Genomic DNA, 20,249 nt, shown 5'->3' with positions numbered 1-20,249 from the left:
TCATATTTAAAAAAATGTTGTGGGGTGTTTGCCATAAATCATTATTATCAGTGACACTTTATGTTTGTCAATGGGTTTTGCAATTATTTACCCAAAAAAGGTCATCAAAAAGTACTGACATCACAGTTTGAAGTTTTTCCATTTCCTGAAAGCATGGACATCCGAGTTTTCGGAAGGTCAGCAACGATATCCAATAATGAACTCATAATAATACACATGATAATGTACAGCCAGCTAGTTATTGCAAAAAAACTCATCCTTACATGAAGAAATTACAAATAAGTACCAGCCAATCTAATTACAGCAGATCCACATAAAACTGTCATTTTCTATCTTCTGTTTCGAACCCCAGAAAGCATCTATACATCAAGGTGACTTGAGCACAAGCCGCCCAGCTAGTGCAAGCCTCCTGCCTGAGCTCTTCTCAGGGATTGTTTTGAGAGCTCAGAGTCATTAACGGGCCTTATGCTTTACGCAATGCCAGCAGGATCCGTGCCATCTGTAGCTTGTGAAATGGTGCCACAAAGTTGTCCCTGCCTGAGAAATATATGTCCCCATCGAAAAGAAAAATCACAAATGAGATCTCTAATCTCTCAATTGTTTGTTCTAGACAAGGATTAGATGAGAGATCAAAAGAAGAATTCTCTCGCTTCTCGGCCGTTTCTCCTGAGATCAAACCAACATTGTTCAGTGTTCTCTGGAGTTTGAGAATTAGATTTTGAAGTCTGCAATGAAAAGTATCATCAAGCCCTTTGGAAATCACATTAATGAAAGCTTTATTCTTGCTGTATGTCATTGACTGTTTTAAAGGGGATATGTTACCTGAAAATTCTGTAATATATATTTAACTTCATGTTGTTCAAAACATGTATGCCTTTATTTGTTCTGTGAAACACAAAAGAAGATATTTTGAGAAATGGTTTTGTGTCCATACAATTGAAGTTAGTGGGTGTTGTTTGGTTAACAACATTCTTTAAAATATCTTCTTTTGTGTCCCGCCCGAGCCAGAAAGTCATACAGGTTTGGAATGACAAGAGCCTGAGCAATTGATCAAATATTTTTGGGTGAACTGTCCCTTCCAATTCCTTTGCTATTTTTCCTGATTGAAAATGGAAAAATGGAAAATGGAAAAAATGAATAATAACTTTTTATTATTTTGCAAAATTTGATTTATTAACCTTTTTTCTATTCATAATTTTTGTAAAAAGGAACAATGCAAACTGTTTCCTGACCTTTACGCAAGTCTTATCTGCACATTCAGGAAGCGTTTGATAAAGGTTATTGCTACCCAAAGAGGGCCGTTTGTGGCTTGTTCAAACTGTTTACAATGAAAATGTATTGTTTGGATGTTATTTAAGCATTGTGTTTGTCTACAGTGACTTGGTTGAAGATCATATTTTAGACCAGTTAAAGGTCCATGAAAAACTGTTTTACAATGCGTGTTTTGTAAATACATTATCTCCTTCGACAAAGATTGGTTGCTATGCCATTGGTTTCAATTCGCAACCTCTCTACTAGATGCCGCTAAAATATCCACATTGCTCCTTTAATGCAGAAAACCAGGTAAATCTAAAAGGTTTGGATTCCTCAAAATCCCTCACTATTGTACTATTTTTCTTGCATTAGATTTAATTTAATTTCTTTACTACATGATTATGGTTCTCACAGAGGGTGATGTTGTAAGTCCAAGAAACAGAACCACATCTTCTAGCATACATGCAGACGTTGAATCAGTGGTTCATATGAAACCTTTATCAAGTTAAAGACGGTTTGCAGTTTAAATAATGTGTATGTGCTGGATGCAGAGAGTATACAGTATGTGCATATAAATTGATCTCAGACGTTATATACAACCACATATTTGTTTGATTTGAACCCAGAGACATGATAAACGTCCAAATCTTTCGTGAGAAGAGCATTGAGACGGTTGGTTGTACATGCGCTACGGCAGTGGCACACCCTAACCCTTAACTTCTAGGGGAAGTGTGCACGCTCATTCTCTCAAGGGAGTGGAGACACGCACACACACACACCTATTAATGTTTGTAAGCCTGTAACACCACATACCTCTCTCTCGACTTCACCCAGATTTACTCATTCAAGTTGATTTACACTTTCATAGACATTTCTAGGGTTTCTGAGCAGCCCCTGTGCAGAATAAAGTCTGGACCCACTTCAACTCCTTAAAAGTTTAAAGAAGTTGGCTTGCCATGCTGTCTGATTGCTATCTGTTCGTTTTATAGTCCTTCTCTCATTAATCAGCTTTATAAAGGGCTCGTGTATAAAAGGAAGAGTGCATTACTTGGATGGAACCACGAGCAGGACGATCTAACTCTGCCAAAGCCTTTTCAGCTCAGATTAGACCAGCGCTCTGTATTATGCACAATAGCCCTCCCATAGTTGTAAATCTGTTACAGCTTTGGACTTTAGACTGCAGAAAAGAGGGCAGAAATCTGGTAGAGCTGGCGTGAGCACTTCTGTCTCATTTCGGGGCTGAGTGGGGGAAGGGAGAGAGCCGAAGAGGCACAGCCTATCAGATGTGAGGACACGTCTGTTACTTTGTTCTGACTGGTTACATACATCTCCCATCATTTCCTTATTTTCAATGCCACCAAACACTTCATATGCTCGGCCGGATCTCATATGCTGTGTATTATTCATTTAGATGTTCAAAGGTATATTAGCTTTAATAAAACAAACCATGTATATTGCATTTCAGACAGCCTTGCATTTCAGACAACCTCAGACGGAGGCTTGGTGGAGATTTCAATCATCTCTGTTCATTCTTAGTCCGCTTGTAAAGTTGTCTGAGACAGCCTGCGCTGACCTAAAGCCCATTGGAGTCCCAATGTGTTTGTTCGGATGAGTTTTGATGAGACCATTAACTTCAGTCTGAAAATGAAACGCATTCTTCAAGTACACATCTGATTATGGAGCTGTTCCCTTTAAAGGAAATTAATATGCTAAAGCTGGTTTAAAGATTATAGAGTTTGTGTAATATATTAGTCTTCGAAAGTTACTACGCTAGTAACAATATGGAGAAACATACAACACAAGATGTAAATGCCAAGCATGATATAATAAGAACCTGGATCGATCTCTCTTTTGTACAAGTAATGTACAATTTCCTTAAAGGTCCAATGTTTAAAATTTAGCGGCTCCTAGTTGTGAGGTTGCGATTTCTGTGAGGTGGCTGATTTTTCGCTTCTTTCCCGGAGGAGATAATGTTTTTACGAAAAATGTTCTGTAGAGCAGTTTGTCCGTTAAGGGCTACTGTAGAAACAACATGGCGAATTCCATGCAAGGGGACCCGCAGTGCTTGTACATAGAAATAGCTGATTCTGAGGTAATGTTAACAAAACGCTTCATTATGTAAGGATTTATACACCTTTGAACACATACTTATGTATATATTATATTGTATTCTGTCACTAGATCCTCCAAAGAATTACACACTGCACCTTTAAGATAAAGGAAATACAATGGGTCATATTGAAGGCTTGCCATTAAAAACAGCCTGTTTCTATGTGAGAGGGTAAAATAAGATTGTATATAAACATTAGAACAAAATCAAAACTGGCACATTTAGGCCACTGTATGTCAAGCTCAAAATATGCTTTTTTGCTCAAGCTTTGTTTACTGTTTGTTTGTTTTCTTACTCTTTTCAACTGGGAGGTTGTCATAGTCACCAACGTTTGGACATTCATCATGGATGTTTGGTCATCAAGAACATTCCTTTAGCTTTGTGGCTTTTTGATTTTGCAGGAATTGAACTGATGGGGATTTCACAGTGTACCTATTGTGTAGCCATTTCTTTTAAGTTAAATAACTTCAGAATCATACACTTGATCAAATACTTTGTCAAAACACTTCCAAATAGGCAAGAATGCATATTTGATTACAGCATACTGTTCTTCCAGATGCTAATGTCAGTACCAAGAGCATTGGATTTATTGATTCTTAACGCTGCTAACGGAGTGACTGATTCTCATGCACGGGTGACCAAAATATGACCCAAAACGTTCCTCAAACCATTACAACTTTTTTTGCTGCCTTGCAAGCACTGGAATTTTCTTCTACAAATGCCATAGACGTCTGCCCTTTTTGGTCCATTTTGAGTTTTTGTTGCCATTAGCAAATTCACAGACGTATAATTGGAGAACATATTTCAAAAGTCAGTCTGTAAAGAAAAATACATTATTGTCATGGAAATCAAGTAATTAGGACATGTGGGAGGATAAAGGAGGAAAGAATGTGACAGCATGAGAGACAGAGAGAGAGCGACTGTATGATAGTTTACCCGCTGCAGTGGTAGGCTGTGGCCCGCAGACACTTGGGCTTTTATGGTTGTGGGAAAGGCCAGGGGGTCACCCAAATTTCGTCAGACATTTTTTTAGAGAAAGCAATTTCAGCATCATTTTTCCCTCCACATGCTGTGTTTACTTTCATCCACTTCCCACTGTGTGGCTCCAGTGCAGTCTGGGGAATATGTGTTCTCTGCTTGAACACCCCTTCCCTGCCTTTGGCTGGAGTGGGACACAATCCCATCAGTTTGGTCGGGAACAGCATGCATCTGTTTTGTTTGGAGGGGGCACCAGTCACCTCACTTAGAGTCCTAGGCCAGATAACACATGACCGAAGGAAGAGAAAACTTTATGCATGAGACATGTTAGTTTAGTGGTGTAGCTCATGTTTAGTATGCAAGGGACCGGGGTTCAAGTCCTGACTTGGTGTATAATTATTTTTAAATAAAACAAGAAACCAATAGATCACCAGTGATCGCTATGTATGTGGTCCGGAAGAAAGCATGTTTGACATTTGCTAATGAGACCGTTTCTGTAGCTCGACTGTGGATCGTTACACTGGCAAGACCAAGGTCACGGGTTCAATTCGCAGTAAATTCATGACCTGATAAAATGTAATGCTTAAATGTAAGCCGCTTTAGATAAAAATTTGTGCCGAATGTATGTACAGAAAAATCTGCCACTTGGTAACAGTGTTTGGAGTAATGCGTTACAAAAATAATGTATTACACTAACTCATTACTTTTACCTGTAACGCAGTAGTGCAAGGCATTACTAATCAATTTTCAGTAATATTTTACTCTGTGCATGTTCAGTATCCACAAATTTGCGTTACCACAAATTTTTCGCCCGCAAAACATCAAGACGTGTGCCCACACAATTGGGCTATTTTGAAAATGCAGTTGCGGGGGACTATAGAGTCGCGGGTTTTTGGGATACTTTCATAATGTACTGCGGCCGCCAAATTCTAAATATTCTAACGATAAATGTTAATTAATGAGTTTCTTAATGTGTCTTCATATTCAGATAAAAACCAGTCAACTCCTGGACCGGCCCATTCTCAAAGTGTGGGGAACGAGCATCTGACACAAGCAGACTACAGTACAGGGAGGGACGTGGGTGCTCAGCTCAACCAAAGAGGAAAATCGAGCGGTGCTATCAGGCCCGGTTCCTGGCAAGTGCAAAAGGGTGGGCTGTCCTGGGTGGGCATTTACCACACACAGTATATGGCCACAAAAAATAAAGAGACAATTTTTTTAAGTTTCTTTTCTGATAAGAATGTGTTTTGGTAAAATTACTATTCTTGTTAAGGCTATTTCTGTGAACTTCTGTCAACATTTCTCACACAAAGAAATGTTGTATATTTTTTGCAGAAAATGAAATCAAAACGGGTCAAAACAACAGAAAATTCAAAAATCTTCTTGGTATTTTGCTTCCACCATAGCATGTGGCATGCATTTTCTGTTACAAACCAAAGTCATTATGTGAGTGAAGAGTGGCGTTGCTTCAAGCCAATAGGTTTTTTTTTTTTCATTGGGTGGGCAAGACAGACGTTTAGGTGGGCTCAGTCCGCCCATGCCTGGAGCCGGCCCTGGGTGGTATTAGACAATGCATCCGAATTATGCTTTTACCAATGTTTCGTAATGTGCATGTCACGTTGCACAATGAAAGAAATCACTTGTGAGTGTACAACAGTTGATTCTTACGGCTGCCAAATATCACATTTGAGCAGCTCTATACGCAGTCTAGAACAACTAAAACATTGACGTGCTTTTACATATGCAATACCTTAAAGAGTAAAGATGAACACTATCCCGTTTTGACATAACTTTGGGTTGATAATAACCCAGCACTTTTTTTAGTTTATAGTTGTCTGGTTTGATTGTTGGTTGGAAATATGTTTTTGTTGTGACTTCAGCAAGTGATTATAGGGATATCATTCTTACCCCATTCAAGCAGATGACTTGTTTTTGTATGACTGAAACAGCTGCCTGGAAACATTGCGAATACAGAGACTTTCCTTAAAGGGACCTTGACGTTACAACCCGCTACACACCTGATGCCATGTGCTGCACATTCAGCAACAGAGGATTTCTGGTTCAAATCCCTCAACGCTGGCATGGGATGATGGAATATAGACATAGCGCTTACAGAGCTCTCTATTTTGGGGGAAGCGAAGAAGAGGTCTTGAGTTTCATAAAATGGGACAAGAAAAACATGGCTTCAGCTTGACTGGAAATCTCATTAGCAAACAACTCAGGAATAACAAAGTGGTCGCTGGACTGTAAAACTCAGGAGAGAATCAAAGAGATTCTTCTCACTCTGCAGGCCGGACCCTTGATCATAGCGGCGTAGAAGAGTAATGTTTTTGATTTCTCGTCCCCCCGTCGACATTAATATTAAAACAATCTTCCTCTCTGAGAAGCGACATTAATGACTGGTGAAGTAATTATCCTTGTGACAAACTGCAATCAAAACTTTCTTGGTACGTGTGAGGAAAGGCGAGTCGGAGAGGGACCATGCAACCCGGATTCTAGATAGGCTTCGACAGAACTGTGCGCTGCTTTGATCAGTATCTGCTTCTCATGGTGGTGAATCTCTCATCTCTCATTCGCTCTTGTCCTGCGTCAAGGCCTGGATGGAAGTCTTTAGGGGCGTAAGACAAACAGCGGCCCAAGCAGCAGTGGGGGTAGTATAGAGGCCCTTGTTTAGCCTCGCTGTGCGCAGCCGCTTGGGAGTGAGTGAGAAGTTCAGTGGCTATTCTGATCGCTTACACAGATGTTTGTCATCCTTAAAGAGTAAAGGCTAGTCTAAATATTTGCCATTGGGCTCTGGATGTACACTATATTTCAGTTATTCATTTTAATATTTGAAACATTTTCTTTTTTAATATTGCTGCTTGTAATTAATAAAAGCAAAAATGACAATCTGCAGTGTGTGAGAGTGATCATATCAATGCTAATGGATTTAATATAGTAAGCATACAACAATCAAGGTAATTGTCACCCTGAAAAATGCTGGGTTATTTTCAACCAAGCCTTGGGTCAAAAGGGAAAAAATGTAACGGTGTGGTTGTAAATTGACCTATGCTTGGTTGTTTTAACCCAAAATCATGGTTTATGGTAATATATTTTGGGGTCAAATATGAATATTCTCTGAGTTAATTTAACCCTACGGCTGGGTTTGTCCCTTTTTGACCTGACGTTGGGTTGAAAATAACCCATCATACATTTCTTTATACTGCTAGGCTAAATTTTTAGTTTACTTTAGTTTATAAAAGGTACTTTTAAGTTTACTTTAACTGTCCCTCTACGAGTAGTAAACTTTTGATTACAATTATGTGTTATTTGTACTGCTGGAGGAAAAATGACAATGGTAGTCAAAAGTGCACTAGAAGTGTATCTTTGTATATCCTACATTCTTCAAAATATCTCCTTGTGTCCAACAGAACAAGGAAATGGATAAAGCTATTTTTCTTACGTGGTAGTCAGTGGTGGCAAAGAACTGTTAGGTTACAAGCATACTTCCAAGTCTTAATCTGTATTCATCAAAACAAAGACATTTATACAGATTTGGAACAATTTGAGGGATAGTTTATAATGACAGAATTTAAATTGTTGGTTGAAGAATTCTCTAACACATAAGTATAATACTAGTTATACTATAAGTTCAATACTTCTAACACATGTTTTGTAAAAAATGTATTACACTTTGAAGGACATTATACTTACAGTAAACTATTTTAGTAGGTCAAAAGTTTTAGAACACTTGAGCAAAATGTTTGTTATTATCTTATAAAGGTTTTGATGTGAAGGTGCATGCTTAAATAACATAATTCTCATTGTTCCATTTGTGTTATTCCACAGTTTTAATGAACTTCCTATTTTTCAAAAATGGAAAAAATAGAAGTTAACCGAAAGTTTTCTGAAACTGTAGGCCAAATTGAGACTTTTCTGTCAGAATACAGAAATCTATTAGTATGTCAAGTTTTTAAAATATGAGAGTTACATAAAAAGTAGACTCAAAGTATAGAAAGTATCATTCCGAACATGTTTTATCAGATAAAAACGTCAGATGCAAAAATGGAAGCATTTAGCGATTAGGAAAACCGGAGACATGATATGAGATGTTAATAAGATAATTCGACATCCTCTGGCTTAACCTAAGAATGTGTGTTCAGTGCATTCCTCCCTCTGTTCGTTTGCAGTGTTTGCTTTGGCAGGCTGTCACTGAAGGGAAAGGATCTTTTCTCCCCACATGGCTGGAGGAGGTCTGTATACTTGTGTGCTCCTCTGCTTAACCCAGTGAGATGTTGGCCAACACTGGCTCTCTTGTTCTCTGCCTATTTGTTACCAGAGGTCATGGGATGAGTCACATATGCGTAAAGGCAACACAGCAGACTTTAACAGCCTCTGCAGGTGGACAAATACGTCACGGAAGGGATGGTGCGGAGATGTGTCTGTTGTTTGAAGTGGTTTGCTTCATATCCGTTACAGTGATGTACAGAAGCATGTGTTGTTTCAGTTCATGAAATAGAAAAATTCTAAAGCTGTAAATGACTCATTCCTATGTGGTTTTATGTCTATAGCCGCAGGTTTGCCAACTTACTTTTGTTTGTAACTTACTGTAGATTGAATTACTACTTAATAGTCTCCTATTAGTACTGTTTTCAATTTGAGATAAATTTTAACTGGCATTAGCTGGCATTATTACTGGCACTAATAACGCTCGTTCGTGATGCGTGTGTATCATGTCTAGAAACTGTGTTCTACGGTGTGAAACTACGTCCGTCTTATTTCAACTTATTTCAACTACCAAAGGGAGGGAAAAATGGTTACAATTCATTTTTCCAACGATACCAAAGGATTATAACCCCATGGTTGTACTGTGCGCGCGTCATTTCACCGAAGATTGGTTTAATAATCTTGGCGCGTTCAGTGCAGGATATGTGAAACGACGATCCTTGAAAGAGGGGGAAATACCAACTCTATTTGGACCTGTTAGCCCCTCCGAATCCCAACCTGTAAGTGTGACTATTGATTTTGTATTAACTTCAAGAAATATTTTCGTACCTTATGTCTGTGTTTAGCTTGTGCATATAACGCTAACATTAGCATGTACAGTTATTTCTGGGGTGTTACAATTTGTTTATCTTGCTATTTACTTTGCATTTTGACACATTTGTCGCACGTGCACCTATATAGATATATTTGGGTTTCATATATATCATTTTTCATAACGTCGACTTTCTGAAATGCTCTATCTATGTACCATGACAATGCACAGTTAAGACAAAATAATAGTATTACTAACGTTTGAACATTATTTTGAGAAAAAAATTATATTTTATTTCATTGATGAGCAAAAGCACAACATGCATGTTGTCACACTGGGAGTTTTTATGACAAGAGTGTCACTTGCTACTGACAAACATCCTGCTCCAGTCGTGGTGGAGTTTGTTGTGGATTGGCGTCTTCTTCCTCGTCAGACTCGGGCTCAAACTGGTACGGTAAAACCGCCGCAATCTCGAGCTAAACATATAATATACATGACATCCAACCACATGTAAACCGTAATCCTGTAATGATGGAAGGGGGGTTCCATTTGCGACAAATCATGAGAGCATTTGACCAATAACAACAGACTACACCATCTGACAAATCACATGACACAAGGTTAGCTGGTAGGCAGGTCTAGACGGATGAATCCCGGAGCGAATCATTTGAGAGTCAGTCAAGAAGTAAGGTACGAATAACTGCCTATTATTACGACATTACAGTGTTTTTACACATTGTATGTAGATAAACTTGTTGTTGGACACTCCATAAACAAAAGTAGGACCTAAAAAAACATACGCTAGGTACTCTATAAAACTTTATTTTTTGTGAGTGGATGGCCTACCACATTGCCCCTGATTAACAATATCAAATTCAATTTTCTTTTTTTTGCATTCTCAGACTCCTTAGTTTTAAACGTTTGTATTTCAGCCAAATATTCTTATTCGTATTCTAACAACCCATACATCAATACATATACAATACATACATCTTAGAAAGATAGCTTTTAGATTTATGTGGTTTTGTTGTCCTTATGTCATATGACCCCTTTAAAACAAAATTGTCAATTAAATCTACAGTAAGTTACCAGCAAACCTGCTGCTAAACTATAGCAAAGATTTACAGTGTATGTTGTTCTTCAAAATATCCTATTTTGTGATCTGATGAAGAAAGAAAGTCATACAGGTTTATCATGACCTGAGAGTGAATAAATGATGAAGAATTTTCATTTCATGGTGAACTAGGGGTTCTTGGAAAGATGTAGACTGTAAAATTGTTTGTGTAGATAGCAGAATAAATGTGCTACTTGGTGCCTCTGTTTTCACAGTATTATTTACTATGATACATGTATAAAATTAACTAAACAACTCTGTCTTTTTCCTTTGTGTGTGTGTGAGAAGAAATAAGAGTCTGCCTCTCAAGGCCAAGTTTGAGGTCATTGGGGGTACGGGGCGTTGGCAGAGGTTAATGAGAATGTCAAAGGGGGTTGAACAAACATACGTCAGTGTGTGAAAGGGTTAAAGAGGCTTCAGCCAGAATGGAAAAGCCCAGATTAAATGGACACTGCAACAATACATCGGATTTAGTTCAGATAACCCACATTAACAACCAGCGAGATGGAACCTTTTAGCCCTGAAACCAAATAATAAGTATCTTTACAACCAGCCTATTAACTGCCATCTGTTGGGTGGGTGACCAGACCCTCTGGCATTTAGAATGAGAGGACGAGGGGGAAACAGAGATCGGGAAACAAAAAACAGTCAATCTGTTTTACAAAAGCGATCTATTAATGTAATTTATGAAAAATACGCTCAATATTAATTGTTAATGTAAGTATTTTGCAGCAAGCTGAAATCCTGTGGTGATCAAGCAAAGGCTTCTAACTTAAGTGACCTGTCTAGTCATTCTCATGGGGGCCATTTTAGAGTTTTTATATAAATGATATTTAACTATATACAGTTATTGAGCTTTCAGATTTGAGCATCACATCTCACGCTCATATATTCAATGGTTATAAATGATATTGTATTAATTTTCCCTTCAGGGAGTTGGCAGTTTCCTGCAACATATCTAATGCTCGAATATAATCATAATATTGTATTTCTTGAGAACAGACCAATTGTTTTTTCGAGACCGACAGGTCCCAGCATCAGAGAGCAGAAATACCGTGATCTGGCTTGGATTTAATAAAGAATCAAACAAACACCAACAAACTCCAACACCAACAAACAGCAACACTCTGAATTCTTACTGACATTGATCCAACACACTCAACTGTGTTTGTTAGTTTGTTTGTTAGAGTTTGTTAGGTCCGTGTGAAACAGCCTTTACATTAAATCGAAACCTAAACCTCAAAGAGATTCAAGTCATTCTTCTTCCTTCTGTTGATGTTCAATTTGGATATCCACCCACTCTACAGGTTTCTTCATCCTTGATAACTTACATGACCAATGTTGTTACACCCCCCCTTCCCCCTGTTCTTGTTTAATTTCCACTTCCTGCTTTATTCTTGGCCTAATCCAAACGAAAGACAGCTGTGCGCCAGAGCTAGGGGGCGGGTTATTCGAGAGAGGGAGCAAGAGAGAAAGTGACCTCTTCAACTGTTTTAACAGATTGTGGGAACCAGCAAGCGCAATGGTGTGGAGCATTACCAACGCAAGGCAGCGGGGCATGGCCATGTTTCCAGCCTTCTGTGTGTGATTTCTGGCCAGACTGCAAGCTGCAGACCACATTAACAAGTGTTTGCCTTTTTTGTGCAGCGCTCTTGTATCTCACCCTTTTGCATTTCCACAATTGGTGGATACTGTTATCCGAAATCCTAAAGAGCATTTAAGGTATATCGAACCCAAACCTTTCTTTTAAAATGTTCATTAAACCTTTTTAAGGCTTAATGATCAGAAATGGGGAAACGTTTTACAAAACATAAAATCTGCACATCAGCGCAACTTACAAATGCCTTTGGCTACATGTAGAGAACACATCTGACTCACTGAGTGCTCTGTGAACTACACATTCAACATATGAACCCTTTGTTTCTTTCTCTTGCACATGTAGAGTTTTGATGAAATCCTCGTCTAAGGTCATTCCTTGAAAAAAAGAGTTTGTGTTGTGTTGACTGTAGTGTACTCTTGCAGAGAACTTAAAAGGATTTGGTAGGACTCCCCAGGGGAGGTTCGACTCAGTATCTGGTCTCCTCTGGACTTGTTCTGGCTTCATAAGGGGAGGTGGGGAAAACGCATCTGTACCGTGTCCCTTCTCCTCTGCAAGGTCACTGGGATCAAGGCACAGAGTAAGTCCTACACAGACTGGCCCAGACAGGACATCTCTCTCCACAGCAAGCCTCTGGAGACAACAAAGACCATCTCCCAGATGGGCTTCAGAAAAATCCACTCCCATAGCAGATGTTACAGTACATAAGCTGTGGACATCAAGGATGTTGTGTTGTAAGATAACATAGAATGAATGAAACTTACCATGTGTAATATACTAAAGAACATTTTTTTTATGTAAAGCTGTTAAATTTACAAATTCAAATTTACCAAATGACAATACCCATTGACGTTGGTTTGTGTCCATACAATAGAAGTGAATAGAAGACGTTGTTCGGTTACCATGCTCTTCAAAATATCTTCTTTTGTGTTAGGCAGAAGAAATAAAGTTAATCATGTTTGAAATGACAAGAGCTTGAGCAAACGATGACAGAATCTTCATTTTTGGCTGAACTATCCCTTTAATGGCATTATATAACAGCAATTAAACAAATCTAATAAAACTTAATTGAAACTGTGTTGGTCAACTTTGGGACACCACATAGCCTTAGCCGTAAGCAATCGTTGATTTTCTTTTTTGCCAATAGCACCAGACTAGCTGTTTATTTTATAGATCAAACCAAAACAATGGAGTCTGAACATCATGTTCAGTTTGTGCAGCACTCTAAAGGGAAGGGACTTGATGGATTACAGATGGACACAATCATGTGTTTGGGCACACGTCACCCAGTCAAACTAACATTAGAGGTACAGAAGCGGACAAGATAAAATCTGAATACAAGATACAATATTTATGCAACGGAATTCAGTCAGAAATGTTAATGCAACATTAGAAAGGGCAAGAATGAACCTGTCCTATTCCACAATATATCAAAAGAACTCTATTTAAAACATAATTTCTATATGTCAACTTCCAATTCTCAGTACTATTAGTTTACTATATGGATTAGGTACTAGATATTTTAATAAATAATCAAATAAATGTAGTGGAATACTACTAAGATTTATAAATACTTTACCATTTGAATAAAACACATATAAACAACACATATACATATATGAATTAAAAAATGCTTTGAAGTCATGAAAATGTTTTTATTTGAGTTATTAATAAGATTTGAGTATATGTTGAATGTGCATCTGCCTGAAAGTAATGCCACAATATATGTTCATAACTTAATTAATGTTTTTAAATAAGTTAGTGTCTTTCTTTGAGCTGTTGTATATTACCAGCATGTGTTCTTGCCAGATTTCATGAGGGTAACGGAATAATTCCTCTTCTTTGAGTCTCTCCAGATCTCTCAGAGGCCACAATAAAAATTGATAGCATCCTACGGAAGGAAAGAATATCTCATTCAACACTGATGCCAATGCTAAATAATTCCTTTCTGGAAACGCACGTCCAACTTAATCATTCCCATAGTGCAAGCATCTGTCATGAACAGCATGAGCAGAAGATGATTCTGCAGATCCTACAGCGTACATGCCGCTGTGATCAATAATGCAATATCAGTGACATTGTGAACTTTGGAAATGTCACATGTCTTATTTCTGCTCGCATTTTCTATGCATGTGATTCGATGGGCTGCAATAATTATTCAGATTGACTTGCCTTGAGCGCTCTGGTGAATCACACTTGCCCTCTGCTAGAGATGAGTAAGTTCCTCATCCACCGCAGTCAGTTGAGTTACATTCACAGGCATGCTATGCCAGTCCTGCTGCTGTGAAGGGTTTTGACTCCAGGTTAAGTCTGGTATAGTTACCACTTATTACAATTGTGTAGTATAATAAAAATAATATGTTATATGAGCCTTTGCGTGCAGTGAAATGTATGAGTTTTCCTATTGGCTTTAATAGGAGAATTTATTCAAGTACCTCTTCCTTGTTATTTATAGATTGGTAAAAAAGGACAGGAAAACAGTTTTTAGAGAGGTGTAATAGTCCAAAACATAACACAGGCCAGATTCAAGCTCTTAAATGTCATGAAGATTAGCACAACCCACTATGCCAGATTTAATTACTCTAAATTTAGTGTTCGAATAACTGGCTTAACATAAACTAAAGATAGCTAAATTGTAAAAGTTGTTGGCTGAACCTATGACAAGGTATCAGACTTTAAAAATATTTATGCCAAAAATAAAAAGTGAACTATGCATAGACCACAAACTCATAAACTTGAGTTCCCAGCATGCAATGCATCATGACAAAAAGCAGTTGTTTCATGGCATTGCTTTTAAAGGGATAGTAATTCTGTCATTATTTACATTTAAAACCTGAATAACTTTCTTCTCCAGAACACAAAAGAAGATTTTTTGAAGAAAGCTGGTAACAGAACAGCGCCAGCACCCATTTTCTTTTCTATTTACTATTGTAAGGACACAAAACCGATACAAGTGAACGGATGCCTGTTGATGACATTCTTCAAAATATCTTCTTTTGTGTTCTGTGGAAGAAAGAAAGTCTTACAGGTTTGAAATGACAAGAGGGTGAGTAAATGATGACAGAATTGTCATTTTGCGTGAACTGTCACTTTAAGACCTTCTGTGGCACCTTTAATTTAAAGAGTATACAGTTTAAAGCTCAAACCCTTTCCATTTCACACTGACAAATTGTATGTCAGCACAGACATCTACTGTTCTCAATAAAACACGTTTTGAACCCATATAGCAATTCACACTATCTAATGATGTTACTGCTTGCATTACCCATAACCCTTTGTAATGTTAGAGGTGCCAGACAGACTGAGAAGTCTCCATTTTCTGTCTCTATGAGCTTAGCCATGTTGGCAGTGGAACTGCTGATGACTACGCAAAGTCTTTGCTGCAGATGGAGAAGAACAAGGCCCACCTGTCTGTCTGTCAGCAGACCCTTGACTCCAGCCATCTATCCAGCCAGGACACCCTCCGTTACACTCGGCCCAGAGGCCTTTACCTATCCTCCCTTTCTCATCACTGTATACAGAGGCCGGACGCTGCAAGGTTTATTGTAAACAAACGGACTTGAGGATGTGCTTTGTAAACACACATCCTTGTGTAACATTTTTATTGACCTCTTTTTCCATTCCTCCACTTGAAAGTATGTACAGTTTTACTGCGGTAGTCAGAATGGCGAGGGTGTGTGTTGGTATGTTACAGTTTATCATATATCTGAGACCAAACCAAAGCTCCTGCTTATTAAGTATACACACAGTGACAGCCTGATGCCGGTCTTCATGGAGGAAGCCGAGGAAGTAAATCAAGTTTTTAAGAACCTGTCCATGAGCACTTCTAGCTTGAGATATTCTGGAAGCAGTAAAGTCTTTTTCATACTGTGATTAGACTGTTCTTTTCAACATTCTTGTAAGTGTAAATGGCCCGTTATATGGTGGGTGGGAAAGGGGTCATGTGTTGCTGTCCCCACCAGTCTTCTTATATATCTAAGCTGTATGTCTGTGCTGTTCTATAATGTCTGAACTATATGGCTTTGCTGGTTTATATGTCTAAGCTAGTTGTATGTCTGTGCTGGTCTATGTGTCTAAATTATATGTCCGTGCTGATATATATGTCTAAGCTATATGTCCATTATGGTATTTATGTTTAATTTATGGTTATTTATGTTTTTATTTGTCTGTACTCTGTATTTTACGTCTAAATTATGTCTCTGCTGATCTTTTTGTCTGAGCTATATGTCTGTGCTGGTCTATATGTCTAAGCTATATGTCCATTATGGTATTAACGTTTAATTTCTGTTTATTTATCTGAGCTATAGTGTATACCTGTGCTGGTCTATAATGTCTAAACTAAATGTCTAAGCTATCTGTCTATTCTGACCCGTATGTTTAAGCTATAAGTCTGAGCTGTCCTATAATTACTAAACTATATATTTATTCTGACTTTGTCTGTGCTGATCTTTATGTTTAAGCTCTATGTCTGTGCTGGTCTATATGTCTAGGCTACATGTCCATTCTGCTATGTTTAAGCCATATTTCTAAACTGTCTTTATGTCTAACTGAATGTCAGTGCTTGTCTATAGTGTCTATGCTTATCTATATGTCTAACCAAGCTGTATGTCTGATCTATAAATCTAAGATATATGCTGATGGGTATGTCCATGCTGTTTGTCTATTCTGGTCTATATGTCTAAGCTATATGCTTTTTAATCTTAAACTGTATGTATACGCTTCTGTATGAGTTTATGCTAGTCTGTATGTCTAAGATATGTCTATGCTCACTTTTTCTAAGAGTAACGTCTATGCAAGGGGCCCCGCTAAGGTTTCTGGGTCCCCTGTTTAAATTCTACTCCTGTCCACTCTGTCTTTTCGCAGTCGAGTTTGTGGGCCCTTAGTATCGTCCTAACTCCCCTTATGGCACTGCTACTCTATGTCTAAATTATGTTTATGCTGGTCTATGTTTCTAACATATAGGTCTAGGATATTTGTCTATGCTGCTCCACATATCAAAGCTGTATGTCTATGCTAATGTAGAGGTCAACTATAGTATAAAGTATAGTATACTGTATGTCTAGGATGGGTTTACATGTGAATTTATTTAGGTCGAAAGTGGTATTTTCTCCCAGGGTTAAAGGCAAGTGTTTTGCATTGGATTTTTCTCCTATAAGCTGCCAGATTTTTCAGTTTGAGAGGAGATAACCCACCCCTTTTGAGTAAACTTTACTTAGCTCCCAAAAGAGCAGGATTTTTTCTCTCTGCTAAGAGTAGCTACTGAGGGTTGAGACAAGTGTATGTTCAGAGTGTGGGAGGTGGTTATGTCATCTTTCTCTTGGGGAGTTACCATTATGCTGGAGTGTTGTTAGGTAACTGCAGCACAGCCCTTAGTGTTAGCCAACCTGAGTGAGACTGAACTTCAGATCCATCTGTTACATCAGATCAACAGGCGAGAATCAGGACCTGCAGTGCAGGGTTGAGCCCTGGCGTCAGATCTGCCTGTTTACCTCACTTACCACAAGCACCAGTCCGTCTGCTGGAAGCTAACTGAACCCAAGAGAACCAAGACTGCAGCAAAGTCTTTTCTCCTGCTTAATTTAGCAGCTTCATAAAGACCTTTAAGTTTGTCCAGTGGACTCTCTCCAAATCTACAGAAAGCAGACGCGATTGGTCAAAAAAATGAATGGTCAAATATATGTACTATTATGTTAACATTTTTTATTGACTAAAAATGCGTTACACAAGTTCATCTCGAACGAAAACAATTTCGTTCAGAATCAGCTACTTAGGTCGGCTGACTCGATTTCCTTCTCATTCATCCCCGTAGCGTACAGTGCATTACTCTGTGGAAACCCAGCGTCCATTGACTTCAATGGGGCTGCTTTAAACAGTTTTTTTCAGTGCTTAGAAACAAGACGGTCATTGGATAATGCTGCGATTATGTCCCGCCCACGGACGCTCAGCGTCTCTGGGATGAATGGAGGAGTGGGCTGGCCCGGACTCCGAGCGTCTGCGTGATGATTGGAGGGTCTGTCATCTCTTTTTAATCCACTTTTATGTCCTAAAAAGCTCGTTTTTGGGGGTCGACAGTTTATAAAAACGTATTTCTTGTTGTTTTTTTAGCTTGTTTGCTATACACATTGTCACATATCAGCTTTTAGCCTTTTTTTTTATTTTTTATAATTCATAAATGACAAGGAGGCGGCAGCTTCTCGCAATGCAAAGAGACGGTTGATGTGGGCGTGGTCTTCAGATTATGACGCGTATCACTCTGTGTCTCCATTTCCAACTCAGTCCCATCGCGGATTTTGCATGTGCAGTCGAAAGACAAACTGCTGCAACCTTCATCGTATATTTCACACAATTTCACACCACATTCATTGTTTCAGTTTAACATAATTCCCACATTTCCTCCCGTTGAGTTAAATATATATATATATATATTAGATCGTATTAAATAAATGGACAATTTTTATGATTTAGGCCGAAAATGAGCTTCCCCTCTTTAAAAGATCAGCAGCCGCCACTGACAGAAAGGTAACGTGAAACAAAGAAATCAGAAATGTTCTCTGCTCCTGGCAAATCGTCAGAAATTGAAGTCGATCGTGGCCTTCTCTCACACGTGTCCGTGAAGTCCACGAGACAGCAGGGCATCCAATTGATCATTTTATGTTCCAGAAGGGTGCCCATGAACCCTCTGTTTAGCAACCGCAAGGTTCCCACGAGGCATCTTTTTGCTGAGGGCGCACTAATGCAGACTTCACAGCCAACTATTATTCCCACCAGTTCAGATGGCAAAGTGCCTTCCGAACACCTTACTGAAGCTTTGTTTTTTTCTAGTTGTAGCACATTGTCATCTTCATGTCACCATCCTCACAGTTATGATTTTATTTCTCATATATACGACACGATTGGTTGTTTGAAAGAGGAAAATTTGACAAAAGGGAGAAATAAAAGTGAAAGCGGCAGATGCTGATTCATCACGAGGTTGTGAGGTCAGGCCTGATGAAGGCTGTACATCATGACATGATCACAATGGTGAATGTGGAAGGGGGGGGGGGGGTGTTGAAACTTCTGCTTTTGATTTCTGTCCTAAACTGAGCATGTCCTTGGTCAATTCAAACAGGGACGCATTATGCACTTCTGAGAACATCAGTCACGCTATACACAAACATGTTCAATTCTGTGTGTAGTTTTTGTGCATCTCAGATTATAACGACAGAGAAACTATTCTTTTAATTGCATTAGCATGGTCTGTGTTGGGTTTCTCTATTAAATTAACTTATTAAAATTTGTACCACGCATGATTAAAAATACTGAGTACTGGAGACAAATGTAGATTTTAACATTAAATAAAAAGAAACTAAACTCAAATTACTCATAAGGGTATACAACCTATTTCGAACTTTGGGCATAATGACAACAGAGATCAGATAAGTTCATCAGTCTGAAAAACAGTTTTCCTTGGAAATTAGTGGGATACATGCATGCAGATTATGTAAGCAAACTCTCTACGGCTCCTCTGGGTCCAACAGCGACGCCATTATTTATAGATAACAGAGACGGAGGGTAAATCGCAGGTCATTAACATGAACAGATCTCAGGTCAGCTTCTAGACACAAAGTGTGGTTTGGGGTTTTTACCCGGACCACTTTTAAACCTAATGGAGATATATTTAAAACGTTAAGTTTATTTTCTGGGCACAAAGATGTATCCCATAAGGCAGTTTATTTATACAAGGTTATAAATATTTCTTCGTTCTGCTGAAAAATCTAAATAGTCCCCAAGAGTAGTTTTAGAGAAGTCGAGAGGAAAAAACAGAACCATATATTCGTTTTCCTGAATTTATCCTCAGCTGACATGAAAAGCACCTTCTGCATGAGATCTCGAGTCATGAGTTCAGTCAGTAGTAGAGCTGTAATAGGTATGAAGCAACAGAAAAAGAAATGGTCATGCGTGGTTCAATAAAACAGACTTTTTAAAGCATTGGAATAGTGTTTTACTAATAGGAACTCAATATTGAAGCTGTTTTGATAATAAACTAATGCATTTTTTTATTACTTTCCTATTTAATTGATGCAATATTGAATTATACTTTTAAACAAAGGCTCCTTAAAGAGTCAGTTCACCCAAAATTTTAAAATCTTCCGCTCCCTCATGTCATTTCAAACCTATATGACTTGCTTTCTTCTGCAAA

This window comes from Triplophysa dalaica, chromosome 17 (genome assembly GCF_015846415.1).
Source record: "Triplophysa dalaica isolate WHDGS20190420 chromosome 17, ASM1584641v1, whole genome shotgun sequence".
NCBI classification, from domain to species: Eukaryota; Metazoa; Chordata; class Actinopteri; order Cypriniformes; family Nemacheilidae; genus Triplophysa; species Triplophysa dalaica.
The sequence above is the reverse complement of the archived record's forward strand: the minus strand, read 5'-3'. Positions refer to the sequence as shown.